Source organism: Musca autumnalis, unplaced genomic scaffold, assembly GCF_047663935.1.
Source record: "Musca autumnalis isolate F117 unplaced genomic scaffold, ASM4766393v1 scaffold_4, whole genome shotgun sequence".
In the NCBI taxonomy this organism is placed as follows: domain Eukaryota; kingdom Metazoa; phylum Arthropoda; class Insecta; order Diptera; family Muscidae; genus Musca; species Musca autumnalis.
The window spans coordinates 195736239-195758758 of NW_027411977.1; the positions used below are offsets into that span (position 1 = coordinate 195736239).

General features: G+C 36.1%; 1 protein-coding gene across 1 annotated transcript in view; it reads right to left on the minus strand.

The window, feature by feature from the left end:
- LOC141401062 (bicaudal D-related protein homolog) overlaps positions 1 to 22192 on the minus strand; it is a 289088-nt gene extending 266896 nt beyond the window's left edge. Inside the window, exons 1-2 of the mRNA XM_073980885.1 lie at positions 22102 to 22192; positions 21321 to 21499 (exon numbers count right to left, since the gene is read on the minus strand). The gene's annotated coding sequence lies outside the window, so the exon portion shown is untranslated. The remainder of the gene's footprint in view (positions 1 to 21320; positions 21500 to 22101) is intronic.
- Positions 22193 to 22520: the final 328 nt, after the last annotated feature.

Sequence of the window (22520 nt, forward strand, 5' to 3'; positions counted from 1 at the left end):
TGTAGAAATTGTTGCCGACAAAATGAAATTGTCATCTGTGAAAAGATCTTTCTTGTCGATAACAAGATTTCATTTAGAAGTTCTTGAGCACCGTAGTAATCCTGGAGGCGGTTCTATCCAAAGCAGCCACGGCATATATCAATAGAATTCGGAGCTGCAACGGGTGATGAACATACACACGAACACAAAATAGCCTGTTTCCTCAGATCCAATGCGGGGCATATAATTATTGTTGTTGTAACAGTAATATAATTGGTCTATTCCAGTACTGCAAGAATCTACACAAATCAAGAACATTTTGCTATCGATAATATTTTCTATAAAATCCTATTATCGATTATTTTTTGTTTAGAAAATGCTGTCGATAACAAGATTTTCGAGAGAAAATGTGAAAATATTATCGATAAGAATATTTGCTATAGAAAATATTGCCGATAAAAATATTTTCTGTACAAAATATTACCAATATTTCTGTAGAAATTGTTGCCGATAAAATGAAATTGTCATCTGTAAAAAGATCTTTCTTGTCAATAACAAGATTTAATTTAGAAGTTCTTGAGCACCGTAGTAATCCTGAAGGCGGTTCAATCCAAAGCAGCCACGGCATATATCAATATAATTCGGAGCTGCAACGGGTGATGAACAAACACACGAACACAAAATAGCCTGTTCGAAGTTTCCTCAGATCCAATGCGGTGCATATTGATGTTGTTGTTGTAACAGTAATATAATTGGTCTGTTCCAGTACTGCAAGAATCTACACAAATCAAATCAATCTACACATCTACAAATATGTTCGTTCTTCTGGTTAAGCTGCCTTTGGGTCTATCTCCACTTCTACGAATATGGCTGCTTCGATGGGCTGTTACTGGAGGTAGCTAGGTAGGTTTGGCAGGGCAGTTGAAAAGGTGCAGGGTGTCGTGCGGGCTAGTGCCGCTTGCTGGTCAGATGTTTTGCACGGCTGCACCATCCCGAGCGTTGTTAACCCAAAACTAATTTGGTTTGTCGGGGCAGCTAACGCTCCTCAGTTGTGATAGATTAGGGATGTTCTCCGAGGACCGCATTCATACGATAATTGTTTATGGCATCTGCGAGTGCATCCGTGTAAATGCCATTTAAACCTGCTTGATAGGTTTGTTGATCTAGGGGTTCTATCTTGTAACCTTGGACCTCTTGTTTTTGTAGATCATGAAAATTCCTTTTGGCATGCCTGGGATCATCCGACCAAGCATTGCAACGGAAGTATGCCATTGTGTTGCTGTACTGGAAGAATCTTTGTCTCCACTGAAGACATGAGGAGGCACCCTGTTGCAGTTCTCAAGGCGGCATTCTGACTGGTTACATTTCCATCGTGTTGCATTTATATTCACGGACCACACTGGCGCCGCATAGCGTACCACAGACCAACATATGGCGTTATATGTGCTGCCGGCTAGGGACTTGAGGACCTTGTGCCTACGTCTCAGTTTGTCGCAGACAGCTGTGACAAGCACGGGCGACGTGAACATGCTGTCGAATGTGACCCATAGAATCTTGGGGTAATTGGTGGTAGGAATTCTGCTATTTTCGGAGGTGACGCCAAGGTCGTACAATCATCCGCACACGTTACGGTCTCAATGCCGTCTGGAGGGGGTTGAATACAGGAAAAGTAGAGGTTAAACAGTTCCAGAGATATCACCCTGCCTTGGGGAACTCTCTGTTTCACTGTACGGGGTTTGGACTTCGTGTTCCTGAATTCCACGTAATACTGACGTCCACACTTTATTATTATCCAACGTTTCAAACTTGGCCGGAGTCTGCTCGACGTCCTCAAACAGCGTGGAAAATGTTGTCGATAATAAGATTTTCTATTGAAAGCATTGTCGATAACAAGATTTTCTATAGAAAATGTGTCGATAATAAGATTTTTTATAGAAAATATTGTCGATAACAAGATTTTCTAGAGAACGTTTCAGACTTGGCCGGAGGGTAGTCTGCTCGATGTCCTCAAACAGCGTGGAGTGCTTGACAGTATCAAAGGCTTTTGATAAGTCGATGAGTCTAGAACAGAGCATTTGTGTTTACCATATTTTTCACCGTTCGATAACCGTATGTATCGATAACTTTTTTAAATAATTTCGATCGTATAAGGGAACCCAAAAATTTCGATCGTTCGTAATTTGTCTTCGAACAAAACTCGCTCGATAACAGATGCGAGAATTTGGCCCCCCATGCTCATGGTTGGCAACAGAATAGTTATTTCTGACGGTGGGGAGGATTAAAGCCTAAAGGCTACTTGCTAGGTCGACAAGAGCGAAATCGGTCTGCACGATTTACCTTTGCTGACATGCTTGCATGTAGCGAGACCGCCTTGACGATTTTTCAGACTTTGGAAACGATGTTAGCCACCCACATCGTTCCCGAAGTCTGAGAAATTTGGAGAGATACACAAGTCCCGGCTCATCCAGGTATTTCAGCATTATCATAGAAAGGGATACCATCAGGGTCCAACGCTTTAGATGATCCAGCGTTTCTGAGGACATTCACAACATCATCCATTGTAAATTGTGGTGGTTTATTCACGGCTGGAAGAGATCTGATGAGACGTTGGGATGGCCAGATCTCTGTATCGGTGATTAGTGAACTCTCTGAAACTAGGCCAATTATCTTCCCAAGATTAATGAAAGTGCGGCGTTCAGAGGTGATAACATAGGGCGGTCTGCTGATGTAGACAATTATGGGGAGATCGTTCAACCCAAGATAAACGACAGGTTGCCAGGTGACGTTATTTGTCAGACCAGATGACACGATGGCGTCCTCATTGGCCATGCAAAACGTAGAGCCATCAATCTGCTCAGCCGGCACTATACCCATCTGGTCGTTTCTGAGGACCGAATGCCACAACACATGATGAGCATTAAAGTCACCGAAGACCAGACGGTTATGGCCTTCCAAAAGCGGCCTAATGTTAGCCCTATAACCTGGAGTACAGCTAGCAGGCGTTCCACATCTGATTGCTACCCCCATACATTCCATGTATGGGTCATTAGGCTCAAGCGAGATAGGTCTGGAGACTGGTGCAATGGAAAAACTAATCCCCCACCGCCACTTCTGGTGCGATCCTTCCTCAGTACGTGGTAACCATCACAACGTTGTAAGCTGAATTTGTTGTTGAGTTTGGTTTCTAATAAAATTTACTATTTTCTCGTTCTTACCTATTTCTATAGAATTCACCATAATATAGAGGGTATAATTAAGTTTGTCATTGCGTATGTACCACATCGAAATATTCATCGGAGACGAATTTCTAAGCCGAAATAGCCATGTCTGTCTATCCGTCCGTCTGGTTGTTGAAATCGAGATACAGGTCGCAATTTTTAAGAAAGAGCTTTCTAATTTGGTTTAGAAATTTCTATTACTTCTAGGATGTTTGGTATTGAAAATGGGCTATATCGGTCCTCGTTTTGATATGTCCCCCATAGAACGGTACCTCCCGATTTTCGGTATTTTAAAGAATTTAGCCTCATTATAACACGAAACTGTCTAAAATTTGGTACTTAATCTTCGTTTGGGGGGCATAAAACTTTCCACTTGAAATTTGTCGCTATAGGCGCACGTCTTCAGATAGCCCCCATAGAACGGTATATCCCGATTTTCGGTATTTTGAAGATTGTGACTTCAATATCTCACCGAAATGGCTGACATTTGGTATTTAGTCTTTGTTATGGGTATACAACTTTCCACTGTAAATTTGTTGGTATAGGTTCACATTTTCGTATAGCTCCCATAGAACGGGACCTCCCGATTTGCCATATTTTCAGGGTTTTAGCCTCAATATCCCACAGAAATGGATGAAATTTGGTATTTAGTATTCATTATGGGTATACAACTTTCCATCTGAAATTTGTCGGTATAGGTCCACGTTTTCATATGGCACCCTCATAACGGTACCTCCCGATTTTCAATATTTTGAAGATTGTGACCTCAATATCCCACCGAAATGGCTGAAATTTGGTATTTAGTTTTCGTTGGTGGCAGAAAACCCTCCACTTGAAATTTGCCGGTATAGGTTCACGTCTTCAGATAGCCCCCATAGCACGGTACCTCCCGATTTTCGCTATTTTGAAAGTTATGGCCCTAATATCCCACCGAAATTTGGTATTTAGTCACTGTTGGGGGTATAAAACTTTCCATCTAAAATTTGTCGGTATAGGTCCACGTTTTCATATAACTCCCAGAGAACGGTACTATCCGGTTTTAGGGATTTGAAGGTTGTGGCGTCAATATCCCAACGAAATGGTCGAAATGTCGTGTTTAGTCTTCAATGGTGGTATAAAAGGTCTTCATATAGCCCTTAGAAAAACGTGTTCTCCCGATCTAATATTCCTCAAAAATAGTTTTCGAATTTTATTTCCTCTTCCGAAACACTGTTCAAAATATTCACAGTTTGTGGAGAAGACATTGACTCATGTGTTAAATCACACACAAACAATAAAAATAAAACACCAACAACAACAAAAATATGACAGACATCCAACCGCACATACCCTCCAAAAGAAACAAAAAGAAGAAGAAGTAGAAGTGGAGTAATGTACTCCAATTGGATATGTTTAAGAAGAATTATGTGTGCGGATGTTGTACTACAGGTAAGACCAATGTAAATATAAAACTTATTTGTTGCTTGGGTTCCAACCAACAACATGCAAGCCATGCTAAGCTTGGCTGTTTCTGAGGCACTTCAATACTTCAACCCATATTGTGAGGAGGTTTATTAAGGTTTGACTACAATCACACACACGGGGGGCCACAATAAGAGTCGACCATGTGTGGTGGTCAGTCATACAATTAGGCAGCCAAGCATAAAAGGTTACACCCTCCACAGCCCCCCGCAGGCAGCACAATAAGCATCAAGTACCATATTACCCAAAGTAAAGTAACCCAAGAACATTTTTATTGTTTTGCCTTTTGTTTAAGTAGTTTTAAACACTAGTGTAATGGTGCTAAGTGAAGAAGAAGAGTAAGCTCCGGCTCTTCTTCTTTAAGTCATGTTCCGATAAAGATGTTATGATTATTGCTTGTAGTGGCTACAAAGAATCTTTTGTTTTCGCTGGCTTGTTAAAAAAGTGGGGAATGCGCTGCTGTTAATTGTGGCAGTGGCGGCATTTTTCCTATGTGTTACCAAAGAAGATGATCCTCAGCCATCCAAGTCATTACCACCTGACATGGGAATAAAAGTTTTTACTTTCAATGGTTGTGGCAAAAACAACGATGCTTAGAAATAGATGCGTTTCACATGAAAGTAAGAAATTTGATGAATGAATGATTCTATCAGGTTTCCTTGAGAGAATGTAAGTTTTTTCTGCTGTTGTTGTTTCTAAGGTAATCTGAGGTGCTATTTTTATGGTCTTCTTTATTGAAGTGGAGTTAATGATCTTCTGTCTGGTAGATCAATGGGAGAATGATGGGGAAATTGTGCGCAGTCGATACATTATGGGAAAATTTTAGAATTCATATCAATGTATATGGGTTATATGACTTAAGGGAAAGAAGCACAGGGTTGGCAGCCCTATGGAATTTCATCTAAATATAGTTATTTATGGTTTGTGGAAGCATACATACATGCAGGAATGCAGAGAGCAAAAGTAACAAGTTCAACGAACCAAGTTGAGGTAGGGACGCTTGCAGGCAATATATTTGGTTGGAGGAGACTTGAGAGAGAGTACACCATTTTCAGAAGTAATTCGAATTATTTTAGATCCAATTCGCAACATTTCATTGGTAATTCGAAGCATTTCAATTGTAATTCGAAAATACCGTTTGGAATTTGAATTCTTCTATTGGTAATTCGAATTATTTCATTTATAATTCGAATTTTTCCATTTGAAATTTGAATTATTCCATTTAAAGTTCTGATTATTTCATGATTCTGACATAGGCAATGTACAGGTAGAACATTAAAAGAGGAGATTAACAGGCATCACCATTGTGGCACACGATCTAACAAGTCCTGCCAAACCGAATTTTTGCTTGGATCTGACAACATCCTGCCATTGGTTAACGGAAGCAACAGACCACCCGGCATCATAACCTTTCACCGCCGTGTTTTTTTGAACCATAGAAAATATTAATTGAAAGGGTTCAGAGAATTTCCCAATAATTTATAAAGAGCTAGCCAATCCCTAAAATCCTCGGGTAACTAAGAGAATTTTTCAGGACATCAGCTACAGTCACTCCTTACTTACCTATAGTGATAGGGCGAAAAGGACTTATTGAAGGCCTTCGATATCGTCAACCATACCAAGCCGTTCGAGGACAGAGAGAAGATTTCCCTCCAGCCGTGCCTAAAACGTTGGATAATCAACGATATGTGTGGAAGCCAGTCGTTTGTGGAATTTAGAAATAAGAAGCTGAAAATCCTTTCTCTAAAGTTTAATATAATTGTTCAACAAACATCCCAGGCGGGACAGGGGAGACTTCTCTCATATCAATGAGTGCACCCCGATTCATATTAGCTCAATGATATGGGACCTACTGTTTATCGTCGAGTCTAAACGGCGTGTCTAAAACACCACTTGTAGAGAAGTTGTACAAGGCTGAAATACTCAGAAAATGTCGCAAACATTACTGAGGGGTATTTTGCCACCGTTGAAAAGTGTTTGATGTTGACTGGCAGGGGAATCGAACCCACGACCTTAAGCGTGCAAGGCGGGTGTGCATACCATTGCACCACATTTCTGAAATCCCAAACCCTCGAGATGGTACAAAGATCGCAATGTATGCGGATGATTGTACGATCTAGGCGTCGGGTCCTATCGTCGATGGCATATGCGATAGGTTAAATGTATATAATGGGGACTTTGTACAGTTCTTCAATCTTAGGAATGTATAAATATCCGCTGCTAAATCTACAGCGACACTGTTTACTACCTGGGCCTGGGCTTATGTGGGTATCCCCTGCCCAAGCCACTGCTATTTGCGACAAGATCAGTAGTAGGAACAAGGTCCTTAAGTCGCTGGTCGGCAGCACTTGCGGTGCTGACAAAATAACCCCAAAGCAATAGGCCGGCCTGTGGTAAGCTATGCGGCGCCAGCGTGGTATGTAAGTGTTTGGGCTACGCAGTGAATGTTCAATCCGGCAGAATGTCGCCCTGACGACTTCCACATAACACCAGTGGACCACCTTCATGAGGAGGTGAATATGGAATTGTGGAACAGCATGACAAGTTCTTGTTGGTGTGGTACCTGCTTCGGTGCAAGAAAGGATGCTTCTATAGAACCTTTCTGAAAGATCTGGTGCTTCTATAGACCCTTTCTGAAAGATAGGGTGCTTTTATAGACCCTTTCTGAAAGATATGGTGCTTCTTTAGACCCCTTCTGAGAGGTAAGGTGCTCCTATAGACCCATTGAGAAAGATAGGGTGCTTCTATAGACCCTTTCAAAAAGATAGGGTGCTTCTATAGATCCTTTTTAAAAGGTACGGTATTTCCACATAACACCAGTGGACTATCTTCATAAGGAGGCGAATATGAAATTGTGGAATAGCATAACAAGATCTTGTTCGTGCTGTACATGCTTGGGTGAAAGAAAGGATGCTTCTATAGACCCTTTCTGAAAGAAAGGATGCTTCTATAGACCCTGTTTGAAAGACAGATCTTTTCTGAAATATCGGGAGCTTATATAGACCCTTTCTGAAAGATAGGGTGCTTCTATAGAACCTTTCTGAAAGATAGGGTGCTTCTATACACCCTTTCTGAAAGATAGGGAGCTCCTATAGAACCTTTCTGAAAGATAGGGTGCTTTTATACACCCTTTCTGAAAGATAGGGAGCTCCTATAGAACCTTTCTGAAAGACAGGGTGCTTGTTAAGACCCTTTCTGAAAGATAGGGTGCTTCTATAGACCCCTTCTGAAAGATAGAGTGCTTCTATAGACTCTTTCTGAAAGATAGTGTGCTTCTATAGAACCTTTCTGAAAGATAGGGTGTTTCTATATACCCTTTCTGAAAGATAGGGTGCTTCTATAGACTCTTCTGAAAGATAGGGTGCTTCTATAGACCCTTTCTGAAAGATATGGTGCTTCTTTAGACCCCTTCTGAAAGGTAAGGTGCTCCTACAGACCCATTGAGAAAGATAGGGTGCTTCTATAGACCCTTTCAAAAAGATAGGGTGCTTCTATAGACCCTTTCAAAAAGATAGGGTGCTTCTATAGACCCTTTCAAAAAGATAGGGTGCTTCTATAGACCCTTTCAGAAAGATAGGGTGCTTCTATAGACCCTTTCAGAAAGATAGGGTGCTTCTATAGACCCTTTCAGAAAGATAGGGTGCTTCTATAGACCCTTTCAAAAAGATAGGGTGCTTCTATAGATCCTTTTTAAAAGGTACGGTATTTCCACATAACACCAGTGGACTATCTTCATAAGGAGGCGAATATGAAATTGTGGAATAGCATAACAAGATCTTGTTCGTGCTGTACATGCTTGGGTGAAAGAAAGGATGCTTCTATAGACCCTTTCTGAAAGAAAGGATGCTTCTATAGACCCTGTTTGAAAGACAGATCTTTTCTGAAATATCGGGTGCTTATATAGACCCTTTCTGAAAGATAGGGTGCTTCTAAAGACCCTTTCTGAAAGATTGGGTGCTTTTATAGACCCTTTTTGAAAGATAGGATGCTTCTATAGAACCTTTCTGAAAGATAGGTTGCTTCTATACACCCTTTCTGAAAGATAGGGAGCTCCTATAGAACCTTTCTGAAAGATAGGGTGCTTCTATACACCCTTTCTGAAAGATAGAGAGCTCCTATAGAACGTTTCTGAAAGACAGGGTGCTTGTTAAGACCCTTTCTGAAAGATAGGGTGCTTCTATAGACCCCTTCGGAAAGATAGAGTGCTTCTATAGACTCTTTCTGAAAGATAGTGTGCTTCTATAGAACCTTTCTGAAAGATAGGGTGTTTCTATATACCCTTTCTGAAAGATAGGGTGCTTCTATAGACTCTTCTGAAAGATAGGCTGCTTCTATAGACCCTTTCTGAATGATAGGGTGCTTCTATAGACCCCTTCTGAAAGGTAAGGTGCTCCTATAGACCCTTTGAGAAAGATAGGGTGCTTCTATAGACCCTTTCAAAAAGATAGGGTGCTTCTATAGACCCTTTCAAAAAGATAGGGTGCTTCTATAGACCCTTTTTAAAAGCTACGGTATTTCCACATAACACCAGTGGACTATCTTCATAAGGAGGCGAATATGAAATTGTGGAATAGCATAACAAGATCTTGTTCGTGCTGTACATGCTTGGGTGAAAGAAAGGATGCTTCTATAGACCCTTTCTGAAAGAAAGGATGCTTCTATAGACCCTGTTTGAAAGACAGATCTTTTCTGAAATATAGGGTGCTTATATAGACCCTTTCTGAAAGATAGGGTGCTTCTAAAGACCCTTTCTGAAGAATTGAGTGCTTTTATAGACCCTTTTTGAAAGATAGGATGCTTCTATAGAACCTTTCTGAAAGATAGGGTGCTTCTATACACCCTTTCTGAAAGATAGGGAGCTCCTATAGAACCTTTCTGAAAGACAGGGTGCTTGTTTAGACCCTTTCTGAAAGATAGTTTGCTTCTATAGACCCCTTCTGAGAGATAGAGTGCTTCTATAGACCCTTTCTGAAAGATAGTGTGCTTCTATAGAACCTTTCTGAAAGATAGGGTGTTTCTATATACCCTTTCTGAAAGATAGGGTGCTTCTATAGACTCTTCTGAAAGATAGGCTGCTTCTATAGACCCTTTCTGAATGATAGGGTGCTTCTATAGACCCTTTCTTAAAGATAGGGTGCTCCTATAGACCCTTATAAAAGAAAGGATGCTTCTATAGACCCTGTTTGAAAGACAGACCTTTTCTGAAAGATAGGGTGCTTCTATAGACCCTTTCTGAAAGATAGGGTGTTTTATAGACCCTTTGGGTGCTTCTAAAGACCTTTTCTGAAAGATAGGGTGCTTCTATAGACCCTTTCTGAAAGATAGGGTGCTTCTATAGACCCTGTCTGAAAGACAGGGTGCTTCAATGGAACCTTTCTGAAAGATACGGTGCTTCTATAGACCCTTTCTGAAAAATAGGGTGCTTCTATAGACCATTTCTGAAAGATAGGGTGATTCTATAGACCCTTTCTGAGAGATAGGATGCTTCTATAGACCCTTTCTGAAAGGTAGGGTGCTTCAATAGACCCTTTCTGAAAGAAAGGTGCATATATTGACCCTTTTCGAACGAAAGGTGCTTCTATAGACCCTTTCTGAATTATAGGGTGCTTCTATAGAACCTTTCTGAAAGATAGGGTGTTTCTATATACCCTTTCTAAAAGATAGAGTTCTTCTGTAGACCCTTTGTAAAAGATAGGGTGCTTCTATAAACACTTTCTGAAAGATAGGGTGCTTCTATAGACCCTTTCTGAAATATAGGGTGATTCTATAGACCCTTTCGTAAAGATTGGGTGCTTCTATAGACCCTCTCTGAAAGATAGGGTGCTTCTGTAAACCCTTTTTGAAAGATAGGGTGCTTCTATAGACCCTTTCTTAAAGTTAGGCTGCTTCTATAGAGCCTTTCTGAAAGGTTGGGTGCTTCAATAGATCTTTCTGAAAGAAAGGTGCTTCTATAGACCCTTTCCGAAAGATGGTTCAAGGTCATAAACCACGTTTCGTACCTACATATATATTTTTAAAACTTTGTCGAAACCCCATTCACATTTATTGGGCTGATGAACATATATAATTGTTCCACAAATATCCCAGACGGGACAAGCGAGAATACTATCATTGGTCTGATGATCCTTAAAAATATCCTTTGAAAATTTGTGGTTATTGGCCTGGTGATCTTTCCCGAAATATTAGTTAAAAATTCACGTTCATTGGTCTGATGGTCCTTCAAAGAAATAGTCATTAAAAATTCAGGTTCATTGGTCTAATGGTCCTTCAAAAATTATTCTTTGTAAATTCAGATTCATGTTAATTGGCCCTATATTATTTAAAATTTTAAAATTAGCTTAAAGTGTTGTCTATCCGGCCTTTATATCCTTCCCAACTAAATGAGGAACCCACCATCACCAACTTTTGTTTCGCGACGGCGTTATCTATCAGAGAAATGATGACAATCGTGTGGGAGTGGTACACACACTCGGTATAACAAAATTCTTTAAAATTACTGCCAGAGCAACATACATATATGTATGTATATTAGAAGGAATATCAACGCTTGATTCTAACCATAATATCATCTATCTACATAGCCGTTTGTGGCAACTACATACTCTTGATTTCATGGTGATCTCTTCACTGCAAATTACCTGAAGGTCTATATCGTTAACCATGTTAGTTGGACAAGCAGTTAGCCTTTACAGTATTTCAAGTCTTTTGACGTTTGTTCTTCTTGAAAATTGAATTCAAACGTTGTCATTAAACCAATCTTTCGAATACATCTTTAAAAGTTTTCATTTGTGTTGTGTTATTTTTCCTATCCACATAAGTTTTGTTGTTTTTTTTTCACAAAGGGCTGGCGCGTGCGTTTTTGTTTTTCTCAACTAACCGACGATGGCGTTTACCTTCTTAATTACTCATGTGGAACCAAACTTCATCTAAAAACCTACAAATCACAATGATTTGGGTTTGTAGTTACCTCTTTACCGAGAGACTGGTATTGGGTTTCTTCGGCTTAGTTTTAAGATCTTTATAAAAAAAACGAAACAATAACAAAACGTAACAATAAAACAAAACAAACAAAGAACAAATCTAGGTTTCGGAAGTACTAAGTACAATCGTAGTTGTTGTATTATAAATAAAGATTCTAGATTTGATTTTGCGATGTTTTTCCTCATTTATGTTTATAGCTGCCAAACGACTATTAGAATACATTTGGCCATTAAGTAGTATAGTTTCCGTTTGAGAGATAAATTGTTCCGGATTCTAAAGTTTCATAATTAAATTCTGACTATTGACTGGGTAATAAATTGGAAAATAAAAAACAATTGTTATTTAAGACTTTTTTGTTTTTCTTTGCAATTAATCATTGTCAAGAAAATGTTCTAATATATTGATTCTGTAAAAAATCGGCAATAAGATTTTTTAATCGGTGCAATAAAATCGGTAAAATAAAAGACTCATTTATACCTTTAAAATATCCACGTTTATTGGTCTGATGGTCCTTCAAAAATTATTCTTTAAAATCCACGTTTATTGGTAGGTTGACCCTTAAAAATATTCTTTAAAAATTCAGGTTTATTGATCTGATGGTCCTTGAAAAAATATTCTTTAAAAATCCACGTTTATTGGTCTGATAGTCCTTCAAAAAATATTCTTTAAAAATCGAAGTTTATTGGTTTGATGGTCTTTCAAAAAATATTCTTGAAAAATCCACGTTTATTGGTCTGATCAGGGACGTACGCAGGATTTCATTTCGGGGGGGGGGGGGGGGGGGGGGGGGGGGGGGCCCAAGTTGACCAAAAATCATGAAAATTTGAAATGTTATGTAGCGTTACGTAAAGCTATTTTAAAGGGTTTGTAAGTTGATTTTATACGATATATTGACACAAAGTACATGAATACAGTAGTATTTATGGTACAATTTTAGTTTTTTACAGAGTATAAAATATAAGTTCTCGGATATATAGAAGTGAAAAAAATCACATTTACATAGCAAGTAGGAAAAATTAACTTATACACGGGTTAAATGTGTTGGAAGGTATACCTCGAAAAAGAAGAATAACTCGAATCCGTAAGTGCAGCTTAGACTTCTATATCTAGATATTGTGTCGATAACCTAAGAATAAAATATTTTTTTGCCATAAGAACGCCAAATTTGCTTCTTTATTAGAAGTGATAGAGTCTGTACAAGACAATTAAAAACTTCAGAAATTTAAAATCGGACGATACCGACTACGACTCATACACTCCCAATCCTTCTCGCAGTACTGTTTGAGACTACAAAACTCATGTTTGGGCTATGTCAAACCATTCGGCAAACTCTTAGCTAAATCGTGACAAAACACTTTAAGTGGTAATGATTGTTGTTCCGGCTGTTACAGAAGAAGCATTATTTTTTTTTAATTTTACAGGTGGACTGACATTAAACACTTTGCTGGACTCCGTTCTTGCAAATTATTGGAGCTAGAATTTAAATATTTCTTGAATCGATACTTAAAGAACCCCACATAATTATTCGCTAATATAAAGCAAATTAATCAAGAAGGATTACTCTTGTCCAAAAGAGTTTTATATTTATCATAACTTGTAATCGGTTGGGAACGAACCAAAAAATCTTTAATTTTGATTTCTGAAAAAATTGGCCAAAAGATATGTGCTCCCAGCCTGTGTAAATACGCAATCCCAAATATTTTCCCCAATAAAAATGTATTCAAGAGCTTTTTTAAGGCCTATCTAGACGAAAAAAATTGGTAATTAAAATATCGTAACTTTTCGGACATTTATCTTAACGATTGTGGACGTTCGGAATACATGCATACGTTTTGCTAAAAAAAATTAATTTAGATCAAAGCGCAGAAGTGTTAAAATTTTGCGGAGAAAGTACCTGTAGAAATGGAGGGACATAGTCAGTTTTGGAAATTGATCTTATCCTTTCAATAGTTACCCCAACACAAGCCGTTTTAGTTAATCACCGTAGTATTTTGCTTTGTCAGGAAGATTGGACTTGCCCACGAAAAGTAGGATATCGCAGTAAACAAGACTACAAGAGTCAACAAGAAAAATGTCCAAAGTATCCTCGAATAGTTTTCAAACTACAATTATGTTGTACGTTTAAAACGACCCTTTTCGCATTATTTGTTTTCCAGTCTTTAGCACTATTGTAGCCCGTCCTCAGGCAGCAGAACGTATATGTCATAAAAAAATCGATTAAATATAGAAAATTTTACATAATTTCTGAAATTCTAGTCAATAGCTGCTAAACCATTGGGAGTAGAACCATGTTACCTTAACAGAAAATCTTCCAAAAAGTGCGCTTAAAAAATCCTTGGAACATTCTGAAGACGTAAAATGTTTCCTTCATGTTGTTTCAGCAGTATTTTATGTCACTCTTTTTACATCATGTATATCAAACACCGTTGACACGATTAGATTATTCTCATATTTGGCAACTCGTGGTGAATTATTGATATATTTATTACATGATCGTGGAAAAATATTTAAGATACACCGTGATAGAGACATTAGACAACAAAGGCATGTTTAGATGAATTGTGTATCACATTCAAGCGAATATAGTCCGGTCAAAATAGACATGTGTACAAGGGGGAAATAGCAAAAATTCCCACAAAGCTGAATTTTGGTGGAGAGCTAGGGTTCGCCATTAGAAGCAACGAACTAAAAGTCCCCATCGATCCTATGTGTGCAAAACAAGTTATTCGGGGTCAAAGGTCATTTTTGGAGGCATTATTCAGTTTTTTTTTATTTTTTCTCAAAAACGGTAAGACTTAGCAAATGCCGGCTAAAGTAAAAGTTGTAGATTTAATAATTGTCTACAAGAGTGGTCTTATGATTTTTTAAAAAAAAGACTTACCATTTTCGAGATATCGAGATCTAAAGGTCAAATAAAAAATTAGCATCGTAAGTACATTATGAGGCGAACCGGTTAAAGTAATGACACTATGTGTTAGATACTTTAATAAGCTTTCAAAAGATATCCCCTTTGCAGTAATCGGTTCAGTAGAACCGGGCCGAACCGGGATTTTAAATTTGGCCTTTCCGGTCGAATAACCGGCGAACCGGATTCGCAACCGTTGAAAATTATATATTTCCGTAATCAACGCAACAAACTCTACCTTCTGACAAAACTTGAAAAAAAATCGGAGAGTTTTCATTGTGGTCGGACTAGTTTTGCATAAAATGACTCTAACATTGAATCACTCTACTAAACACGGTCCGATTTTGTTGGAATTTTTTTAAAATATAGCTATAATTTCGCTCTTCAAGAAAATATATATTTTTTGGGGGACAGACCCGGTTACTTATTATTTTATTTTATAAGCCGGTTTATTATTTTAGCCGGTTCGTCTGAATATGTGCATATTTCCCTTATAAGTGCATAAAAAGCATGTGTTTTTTAAAACAGCTATATCTTAAGAATGGTTACCTCTAGGAAAAAACTATAAAGATCAAACTTGTAGATAATTTGTCTGTCTACAATATTTACTTTAGTCACTGATTAGATCAACCGTTTTCAAAAAATAAATCCGAAAACCTAAAAACCATTAAAATTTGACCTTTGACCCCGAATAACTTTTTTTTGCACATATGGGATCGATGGGGAAGCTGTGAAAATTCTCCACAAGATTGACCTATATGGTATTTTCGCAGGTTTTACCGTTTTTGAGATATAAAAGTTCAAATTGAGACAATGCACTGACTGTGTCGCCTCCTTATAAAACAATGTTATTACTGCAATTTCCCAAATTAAACTTATATATCTTGAAAATGGTACACCCTAGGAAAAAATAAATCATCCAATATTGTAGAGAATTTTTACAGCTTCAACATTTTCTTTAGTCTCATTTTGATATGACTTGCGGTTTCCAAGTAAAATCTTGAAGACTTAAGATAAAAACCTTAAAATTTGAACTGAACCTCTATATCTCAAAAATGGTAAAACCTACGAAAAAATTTTCTTTAGATTCATTTCGATACGACTTGCGGTTTCCAAGCTAAATCGTGAAAACCCACAAAAACCCTAAAATTGTGACAATATCATAAAGGCCAATATTTTTACGGCTAAAACATTTTCTTCAGGCCCATTTACATAGGACTCGCGGTTTCCAAGCAAAATCATGAAAACCTAAAGAACCCCTAACAATATGAACTTAAATCGCGATTTATTTGAAAATCCCTCCGGCCATTTTTTTTTTGTTTCTTGATATTTCCCATCTATGAGCATTGTAGTTTCATAATCTGCAAAAACTTCCCAGGTGTAAGCACCTTCCATTTAAATTTGGTTAAGGCACACCGTGTATAAGTTTGCTAAAAAGGTCAAAACAAATTTCGAATTGGTTTCCGAAATATAGCCAGTGTTGCCGACAGTTTTTGATCGGAAATCGTCAAAAAAATCGTCAAATCGTCAATAAAATTTGGAAAATCGTCAAAAATCGTCAGCATGTTCCAAAGCTACATTTGATTACCGTTTAGTGCCATTTTTTTCGCTGATAGTAATGGCTATGAGACTAACATACATTTTATATTTTGAATAACTGACTGACCGCTTAAAGGGGGCATAAGTAGGATGTTAACAATGCTGCGCATAAGTAGGATGTTAATAAGGCGTACAGAAATAAGGCCGCATGGGACCTATTTTCGTCTTTTTGGGACCTTTTTTTCATTCAGCTATTGGGGCCAATTTGTCTTCACAACAAGTAAATCGAAAATTTGAAAATCAAATTGGGGTCTAATTGCATTTTTCATTGAGACCTTTTTGCACATGTTTAGGGCCCAAATGCAATCCAGTGTTTAACAGAAAAAATAAATTGAAGTAAATTATGAAGAAAACGAACAAATATTGGGGTGTAATTTCATAAAATTGTAAAAAAAAAAACGAAAGAAAAGAAAACGGTGCACGGACATAACTTCCAAAATTCGTTGGGAGTTATGTCCGTGAAGCAAATTGAAAAAAAAAACTAAAAAACGCGGACATAACTCCCAACGATTTTTTTCTTAATGTCAAAGTTACTTTTTTTGCTTTTCGAAATTATTTTCTGTTGATGAAAAAACTGTTGTAAATTTAAGAGAAGAAATTAGAATATTAAAGGAATTGCCAAACAATACCGAAGTATCCACAAAATCTTCCAGATTTCATGAAAGTATTTAAAAATTAAACTATATTTGAATTTGTCAGTAGCAGTTCGGAGAAATTTTACCAGACTAAGGAATTCGATGAAGATATTTCGTATACAGAGTATATTAATTATTTAAATTGAAAAAAAATTAAATCGGGAAATTTTTATGTGTTTGCATTTTTTACAAAAGTCAGTATTTTTTTAAAAAAGCAAAAAATATTTTTGTAAAAAATCCCGCGAGTTTTTTAAATATATTTTCGCCTGAGGCGTTTTTCTGTTCTATAAAATTATTTGAAATTTTTTAGAAAAAATAGTATTAAGTAAGACTGTGAAAATATTTTTGTAAAAAAAATCGCGCGATTTCTTCAAAAGTAGTTCCGTTTGGGGTGTTATTTCATGGGGCCTTATTTCTGTACGCCGTTAATAATGCTGGGTGTTAATAATGCTCACAACGCGATGGATATAATTCCCATTTTATCTCGAAAACTTTTCATGGCAGGTTTTCATCCAATAACAATCCTAAACGAAAATTATTATCTGATATAATTAGAAGGTGAGACAAAAACCATCATAATACCTGTATACCAGAATGTACCTTAACATAGCCAATTTCGTTGAAAATTGCTTAGAACATTAAAAATGCTCATAAAATCGAGTTTGCAAAATTGTTTTCCATAAAGACTTTGGTGGAATTATGGTCAAAATATAGTTATCATGTGTTATTTCATGCAATTTTGGTTTACGTGAAAAATCGTCATTTTAGACCACAAAATCGTCAAATCGTCATTTTTCGATTTTGGGCCTAAAAATCGTCAAATTCGGCAACACTGGATATAGCCCAGATTTGTTTGAGAAATTCAATATTTAGCCATTTTAAGATGAGAACATAAAATCTTAGCTAGATCTGACAAAACAATACTCAAATAGTGGTTTTGTCGTTTGGGTCTGTACATTCATAAAATCCTCGGTAGAAGTTGTTTGCACACGACTACCTTAAAAATGTTGGACAGAGTTAGTTGATGATCGGGCAAAAATTCAAGTGGATTTGCTAAATATAGCAGATTTTAGCTGCTTTTGACATAAACAAATTCATTTTACGTCATTTTTTCCCCTACTGTCTGGCAAACAATTTGTCAAAAATAGCATAACAAAATTTTGGTTAAGCCTCTGAGAAAAATTTCTAATTGTCTTTTAAGATATTGTCCACGGAAAACCCATTTTTTCATGCACTTCCATTGAGTGTAATGCCTCGATACGCTCGATAGCTCGAATATGGCATAATTACGGAAGTCGTATATAATAGTTGATTGATATGACATAAAGAAGTAATTCAGAAACCATTAGAAGTTTCTCTCAAAACAAAATATTTGAAAACATTTCTTAAAAAAACTTATTAATGATGCTCATTTTCTGAACAAAAACTTCAGAAAAATATAAGTTTTCGTATAAGTTTTCATTTCATTTGAAATCTCCAAAAATCTCTCCCCCCTGCGTACGTCCCTGGGTCTGATGGTCCTTCAATAAATATTCTTTAAAAATCCACGTTTATTGGTCCGATGTCCTTCAAAAATATTCTTTAAAAATCCACGTTTATTGGTCTGATGGTCCTCCGAAAAATATTCTTTAAAAATCCACGTTTATTGGTCTGATGGCCCTTAAAAATATTCTTTAAAAATCCAGGTTTATTGGTCTGATGGTCCTTGAAAAAAATATTCTTTAAAAATCCACGTTTATTGGTCGGATGGCCCTTAAAAATATTCTTTAAAAATCCAGGTTTATTGGTCTGATGGTCCTTGAAAAAAATATTCTTTAAAAATCCACTAGTTGATTGATATGACATAAAGAAGTAATTCAGAAACCATTAGAAGTTTCTCTCAAAACAAAATATTTGAAAACATTTCTTAAAAAAACTTATTAATGATGCTCATTTTCTGAACAAAAACTTCAGAAAAATATAAGTTTTCGTATAAGTTTCATTTCATTTGAAATCTCCAAAAATCTCTCCCCCCTGCGTACGTCCCTGGGTCTGATGGTCCTTCAATAAATATTCTTTAAAAATCCACGTTTATTGGTCCGATGTCCTTCAAAAATATTCTTTAAAAATCCACGTTTATTGGTCCGATGTCCTTCAAAAATATTCTTTAAAAATCCACGTTTATTGGTCTGATGGTCCTCCGAAAAATATTCTTTAAAAATCCACGTTTATTGGTCTGATGGCCCTTAAAAATATTCTTTAAAAATCCAGGTTTATTGGTCTGATGGTCCTTGAAAAAAATATTCTTTAAAAATCCACGTTTATTGGTCGGATGGCCCTTAAAAATATTCTTTAAAAATCCAGGTTTATTGGTCTGATGGTCCTTGAAAAAAATATTCTTTAAAAATCCACGTTTATTCCTCTGATAGGCCTTCAAAAAATATTCTTTAAAAACCCAAATTTATTGGCATGATAGCCGTTCAAACAATACTCTTTAAAAATCCATGTTTATTGGTCTGATGGTCCTTGAAAAAATATTCTTTAAAAATTCACGTTTATTGGTCTGATGGTCCTTGAAAAAATATTCTTTAAAAATCCACGTTTATTGGTCTGATGGTCCTTGAAAAAATATTCTTTAAAAATCCACGTTTATTGGTTCGATTGTCCTTCAAAAAATATTCTTTAAAAATCCACGTTTATTGGTCCGATGGTCCTCTAAAAAATATTCTTTAAAAATCCTCGTTAATTGGTCCTTTAAAAAACATTCTTTAAAAATCCACGTTTATTGGTCCGATGGCCCTTCAAAAATATTCTTTAAAAATCCACGTTTATTGGTCTGATGGTCCTTCAAAAAATATTCTTTAAAAATCGACGTTTATTGGTCTGATGGTCATTCCAAAAATATTCTTGAAAAATCCACGTTTATTGGTCTGATGGTCCTACAATAAATATTCTTTAAAAATCCACGTTTATTGTTCTGATGTCCTTCAAAAATATTCTTTAAAAATCCACGTTTATTGGTCTGATGGTCCTCCGAAAAATATTCTTTAAAAATCCACGCTTATTGGTCTGATGGCCCTTAAAACAATATTCTTTAAAAATCCGAACTTATTGTTTTGATGGTCCTTCAGAAAATATTTTTTTAAAAATCCACGTTTATTAGTCTGATGGGCTTTCAAAAAATATTCCTTAAAAATTCGAATTTTTTGGTGTGATGGTCCTTCACAAAATATTCTTTAAAAATTCACGTTTATTGGTCTAACGGTCTTTCACAAAATATTCTTTAAAAATCCACGTTTATTAGTCTGGTGGACCTTCAAAAAATATTCTTTAAAAATTCGAATGTTTTGGTGTGAAGGTCCTTCAAAAAATATTCTTTAAAAATCCACGTTTATTAGTCTGATGGACCTTCAAAAAATATTCTTTAAAAATTCGAATTTTTTGTTTGATGGTCCTTAAAACAATATTCTTTAAAAATCCACGTTTATTGGTCTGATGGTCCTTTAAAAAAATATTCTTTAAAAATCCAGGTTTAGTGGTCTGATGGTTTTTAAAAATTTTCTTTAAAAAATACACATTTAGTGGTCCTTCAAAAAATATTCTTTAAAAATCCACGTTTAATGGTCTGATGGTCGTTCAAAAAATATTCTTTAAAAATACATATTTATTGGTGTGATGGTCCTTCAAAAAATATTCTTGAAAAATCCATGCTTATTTGTCGGATGGTCCTTCAAAAAATATTCGTTTAAATCCACATTTATTGGTCTGATGGTCTTTCACAAAGTATTCTTTAATAATTCACGTTTATTGGTCTGATAGTCGTTCAAAAAATATTCTTTAAAAATCTATGCTTATTGGTGTGATGGTCCTTCAAAAAATATTCTTGAAAAATCCATGTTTATTTGTCAGATGGTCCTTCAAAAAATATTCTTTAAAAATCCACTTTTAGTGGTCTTATGGTTCTTAAAAATATTCTTTAAAATCCAAGATAATTTGTCGGATAGGCCTTCAAAAAATATTCTTTAAAAATCCAAGATTATTTGTCGGATAGGCCTTCAAAAAATATTCTTTAAAAATCCACGTTTATTGGTCTGATGGTCTTTCACAAAATATTCTTTAATAATCCACGTTTATTGGTCTGATGGTCCTTAAAAAAATATTCTTTATAAATCCACGTTTATTGGTCTGATGGTCGTTCAAAAAATATTCTTTAAAAATCCATGTTTATTGGTGTGATGTTCCTTCAAAAATATTCTATAAAAATCCATGTTTATTTGTCTCATGGTCCTTCAAAAAAATATAATTTAAAAATTCATGTTTACTGGTCTGATGATGCTTCCAAAAATACTTTTTAAAAATCCACGTTTATTGGTCTGATTGTCCTTCACAAAAAATATTCTTTAACAATCCAAATTTATAGGAGTGATGGTCCGTCAAAAAATATTTTTTAAAAATAGACGGTTATTGGTCTGATGGTCCTTCAAAAAATATTCTTTAAAAATCTACGGTTATTGGTCAGATGGTCCTTCAAAAACTATTCTTTAAAAATATGGGAGTACTTACTCAGGTTAGGTTTAAAGATGTATAGCCAACGTTACAATGCTCACTCCACGCGGCGATCCTTGGTCCAATCCGTTCATTCTGCATAGATGTATGTTATAGATTGGGGCAGTTAAAGAAGTTCTCCGGATTATTTCACCGAAGAAGTAGAAAATTGACTGGTTGTTGCATCGAGAGGATTGCTGGAATGGTAGTAAGAACAAGATTATATGCGTTTCCCAAGACATCATTGGTATCTATCGAAAAATGAAGAGAATGTAAGGATTTATTTCCAACTTTATATTGAAGCACGACTTAAAACATACAGTTGAACCTCGATTATCCGTTAATCGATTATCCGGGAACCTCCATTATCCGTGATAGAAAAGAAATGTTGGACTTTTTCCATTTCTTCCATTTTCCGTTATAAACTTCATTGCCCGGGAGTAAAAAGACACTTTCCAATTAAGCAAACAGAAGGTAAGCAAACGAAAACTGGAAATTCTCCCGTATTACACAATTTGTGTATTTATGGTATCACAAAAACCATGGGACAAAGTCCATTCAGATGAATCTGATGATGATGATATTATGTATCCTTCTAAAATTTGCTGGATTACCGTAACGAATTTAATAAAAATTGCAGATTTTCATATTATTGTACAATATTATGTCATTTTTACTTAAAAAATATGTTCAAAAACTGCGTAAAAGCATTGCCTCCACTATCCGGGAAAATCGATTATCCGCAATGCCTCCGGTCCCGACCATCACGGATAATCGAGGTTCGACTGTATTTGCATACCAAATTGGATTCATATCTTCAACAAAGAATAATTTTCATCACAATAGATTTTGAAAATATTTTAAAAATAATTTTTATATTTTTGAAAACAAACTCAAACCCCCAGTTTTTGTAACTTATTTTTTGTTCGTTCGTCTATATTCGTAATAATTTAGGCATTCATAGCTCAGCCCCCAGATCACATACACATCTAATTTTTCGTATACCCGTTCCACATATCGTTAAGGATTCCTCATTTAAAAATCAGCGCTCTCCATTTGCGCTAAAGCGAGTAAATCGATCTACAAAATTTGACAATTCGTGTGAGAAGAATAAAAATGTTTACAAAAACTGGGGGAAAATACTAATTTACATTGAAAAAAGTCAGGAGCACTTCAACAAATGACTTCACGCTCTCTTATTTCGACACCAATATCTGG